We start from the raw sequence: 4,526 nt of genomic DNA, 5'->3' as shown, positions 1-4,526 counted from the left end.
TTTGATATACAAGTGCTTTGGATTACATGCATGTTTCTGAAACAAATTATGCTTGCAAATCAAAGTATTACTGTAGTCTTATTGGTTTATTTTGCTTTTGTTTCCTGTGCTTTTAGGATCTTGTCCAAAAATGTCCTTGCTCATTCCAATGCCCTGAAGTATTTTCTCTGTTTTCTTCTTGCAGTTTTATATTTCCACGTTTTCAGTAAGGCTTTAACACACATTGATTTGATTTTTGCATATAGTGAGAGATAGTTGTCTAGTTTCACTCTTCTGCACACGGATAGCCAATTTTCCCAGCACCGTTTATTAAAGAATTTGTCCTTTCCTCACTTAATTTTCTTAGCACTTTAGTTAAAAAGTCAGTTGACTGTAGATGCGTAGATTTACTTCCAGGTTTTCTATTTTCATTGGTTGATATAAATGCTTTAATTCCAGTGCCACACTATTTTCATTACTATGGATTGGTGGTATTTTTTTAAAAAATTTTTTATTTTTCCTCATTGAGTTTATTGGTACCTTTTAGGTATACAGTACAGTTACATTCATTATTGGGATCTTGTAACTTTACACGACAGGTCTTGGTTATCATTTTTTGGCCTTGTCCCTGCCCTCCTTTCACACCCTCCTCCCTTCCCCATTTACAAATACTTTATTTCCACTTTTACATTTATATAGAAATGTTACTGAATTTTGTATGTTGGTTTTGTGTACTGCTGTTGTTTTGCACAGTGTTTATTGATCTTTCCCCATTTCAAGTCTTTTCTCCTTCACATTTTCTGCCCCTACCTCAAAATGTTGAATTAGTAATTTATCTTTGTTCCTGATGAAATAAATATACTTTCTTTTTAATAACATATATTTTCCATTTAATAAATTGAAAAAGTTTTATTTAGGCAATGCAATTTAAAAATATGAGGGCCAGAGATTTAGCTCAGTGATTCTGCTGCCTGCCTTGCAAGTGCAAGGTTCCAAGTTTGATCCTCGATACTCCACCCCAAAATATGAAATGCTTCATGAATTTGCATGTCACCCTTTTGCAGGAACTGCACTAATCTTCTCTGTATTATTCCAGTTTTAGCGTATGTGCTGCCAAAATGAGCACAGTAAGTTAACTTTCCACCCTAAGCCTTCAGTAAGCACATGCTGCCCTACATTTTCAAGAGACAAAAATACTTTCTTGTGTTTCCTTTTTTTCTTTCCTCTCCACCATCCTTTTCTTTTCTTTAGGCTTCCAACATTGTTTCAGCCCCTGGAATAACAGACTGCAGGTCTGATTTAAGCAGTCTGCCACCTTGCCAGATGCTCTAGTTTGGCTGCCCCCTCCAAAATTTATGTTAAAATTTAATCACCATTGCAATAATATTAAAAATTCTAAACCTTTAAGAGGTGATTGAATCATGAGGGATTGATCTTCATGAATGAATTAATGTCATCATGAGAGTGGGTTAGTTATTGCAGGAATGCCTTTCTCTGTTTTGTGCCCTTGTTTGCTCTTCTGTCATTGTGCCATGAGATGATGCAACATGAAGGACCTTGCTAGATGCTGGTGCTTTGGTATGGGACTTGCTATCATCCAGAGCTGTGGAAAATAAATGTCTTTCTTTTGTAAATAAACCAGCCTATGGTTATCTGTTAAAGCGGTAGAAAGGGACTCAGACACCTGGGATGTGAGAATCTGAAGAACACTGTGAAGGAAACATGCTGAGATAAAACAGAGCCAGAGACAGCCAGGAAGTAGGTAATACTTACAAGGATTTTGTACAAAGATCTCTGTTTTTCTTTATATCAAATCCAATGCAAAGGTTATAGCAACAGGCAGTCAGAATTGAGAGACTGGGTGTTCTGTACCTGTATCCAAAGAAAAGGGAGACACTAGCAAAGAGGTTGGTTAAGGTTGCAATGTGAAATCTCTAAGATAAGTGAGAAATCAGGGTAAGGCTGAGAGCAGGAAACTGTTAACACTCATCAAAGTCTGGAGATCAATGTTTCAGTCCTTAGAAGAGGAGCGAGCAAGGTTGGTGTTGTGGCATCAAGCAACTATGTACAATGCATCAGTGAGGATTTGGGCTCAAGGAACAGTCATAGATCCAGTGAGCAACAGGGCACAAGGAAGGTCTGGGTAAGGCATGTACCAAGTGATAAAGAGCGTGGCTTTTCAGCCTTCCTCCTTCCTGAGCTTCCACCAGGTACCAGGTACAGACTCTGGGTTAGATGATGAGTATAAAATGACAGCCTAGACAGGATGATCCCAGTCCTTAAAAAGTTAGGAGATAAGTAAGACTTCAGCTCTATTACTAGCCAGGTGACCTTGAGACAATCACTCAACTATGCTGTGACACAGTTTTTCACACTGTAGACTGTGTTGAGGTAGAGCCGGATCCTAAATTCCTGGTTTGACTAGAAGGAGCACAGGTGTGGTGGGCTAAGGAATTTGTCTTGAAGATGCTTTCATACAATAAACACAGTTTTTATCCTCTAATATTTTATTATGAAAATTTCCAACACATAAGAATTGAAATGAGTACACAACAAACATCCTATACTCAATACCTAGGTTGTACAGTGCTTAGTATTTTGCTGTATTTATCACATATATATCTACCTCTCCATCCTTCAAATAAAGTAAATTGCAACATCAGCATACTTTATCCCTAAATGCTTCATTTAAACAGAATTGAAGATTTATTTATGGTACTTGTGGAGATGAAACTTAGAGTGACATGCACATGTCTAAGAGCAATATTAGGTGTATTTTTTTTAATGGCACCAGAGATCAAACTCAGTACCTTGCACTTGCGAGGCAGGCATGGTGTCACTGAGCTAAATCCCAAGCCCAACAGAATGTTTCTTAATGCACCGTTGTAGCCATCATCTCTACTCCACCAATCCTGTACTAGCTTCCTGTGGCTACTCTAACAAATGATCACAAACTGGATGACTTGAAACAACAGACATTTGTTCTAGAAGAAAAAGGCCCAACATCAAGTGCCAGCAAGGGCTACTTTTTTCAGAGGCTCCAGGGAGAGACCTGTTCCATGTCTTTCTCAGCTTCTGACATCACTGACGATCTCTAGTGTTCTTTAGCACACAGGCACATATCACTGTCATCATGTGGCGTTCTCACTGGGTGTCTGTCTCTGTGTCTCTTTGCATTAAGGATACTAGTCACATTAGATCAGCGCCCACCCTAAGAACTTCATCTAAACTTAATTACATGTACAGAGATCCTACTTATCTCATTTTTTGTTATTTTGTTTACATATTCACTTTTCATTTGTTTTGTCTTTATTTTTATTAGTATATGTTTGTGATACATGATGAATACATTCATTGCAGGGAGTTGGTACATGTACTTAAACATCTTCATCCTTTTTACTTCCCTGTCCTCTTCTCTCCCTCCCTCTTCCTTACTTTTCTAGATCCCCTTCCCATTTGCAAAAGTTCTAACTCACTGTTTCCTATTGTCTATCTTTTATTTTGCTCTTCAGATTACTTATACCTAAACTGCACAATATTTAAGCTTCTGTGTCTGATTTATTTCACTATGCATTATAGTTTCAAGGTGCATCCATTTTTCTACAAATGACTCAATTTTATCCTTTTTATGGCCTTGCAGTCCCCCATTGTGTACACAGATATTCCTCATTAACAGCATATCTGCTCAATGACTGTTCAGACTTACAACCAAGGTGTGCTATTTGGACTTACGACCTTCCACTCAGACACACAACTCGTCTTTTTTCTTTTGTGCAGTTCTGTGAACCTAGTTTATAGAGCCTCAGTGTCTTTTTGGTATAGTACACTTCATTTTTACAGTACTGTAATTTTTACTGATTGCACTGTACAATACAGTATGGTAGTTCTCTGTTCTGTTCTACATTACAGTACTGCATGTAAGAGTGATGCAAATAAAAGTAAAGGCATTAAGTTGGAGTTTTCTTTGACTATTTTTTGCTTTGAATATTGTAATGTTCATCCTGTATACAATTTCTCATTTACTGACCAATTTTTGTAACCGAACTAGTTGCAGGAATGGAACTCCATCATCAAACAAGGAATGTCTATGTATGCCCCATTTTCTTTATCCATTCATCTGCTGATGGACAGTGAGGCCAGTTCCAAGATTTAGCTATTATAAATTGTGCTGCTTTAAATATGGGTGTGCATGTATCACTGTACTATGATGTCTTTAACGCTTGCAGGAAGATATGTCTCAATAAAGTCACATTCACAGATACTAAAGGTTAAGATTTCAATATATCTTTTGGGGGACATAATTTAACCCACAGCACAAACTCACATGCAACTGTTGTTCTGATTTTGCCACCACTGAATTTTTCAGTCTATAATTTCGTATGAATGAATCCTATGGTTTATTTTGATTTTTGTGTAGCTTCTCTCACTCAGCATGTTTTTGAGATTCATGCATGTCACTGCATGTATAGGTTATATTTTCTTGGTATGGATGAGTATTGTTTCATTGTATCACATACCACCACACTTTGTCTCTCAAAAATAGTGTT

At 37.3% G+C, this 4,526-nt stretch overlaps 1 non-coding gene across 1 annotated transcript; it reads right to left on the bottom strand.

The window, feature by feature from the left end:
• Positions 1 to 998: 998 nt before the first annotated feature.
• Positions 999 to 1,105, bottom strand: LOC117284829. The gene has a single exon (XR_004515907.1). It is a non-coding gene; the product is annotated as a U6 spliceosomal RNA (small nuclear RNA).
• Between the last annotated feature and the right edge of the window lie 3,421 nt (positions 1,106 to 4,526).

The sequence above is a fragment of the Fukomys damarensis genome, unplaced genomic scaffold (genome assembly GCF_012274545.1).
Source record: "Fukomys damarensis isolate Sample0158 unplaced genomic scaffold, DMR_v1.0_HiC HiC_scaffold_39, whole genome shotgun sequence".
Lineage (NCBI taxonomy): Eukaryota > Metazoa > Chordata > Mammalia > Rodentia > Bathyergidae > Fukomys > Fukomys damarensis.
This window is presented reverse-complemented; position numbering and strand designations above follow the sequence as displayed.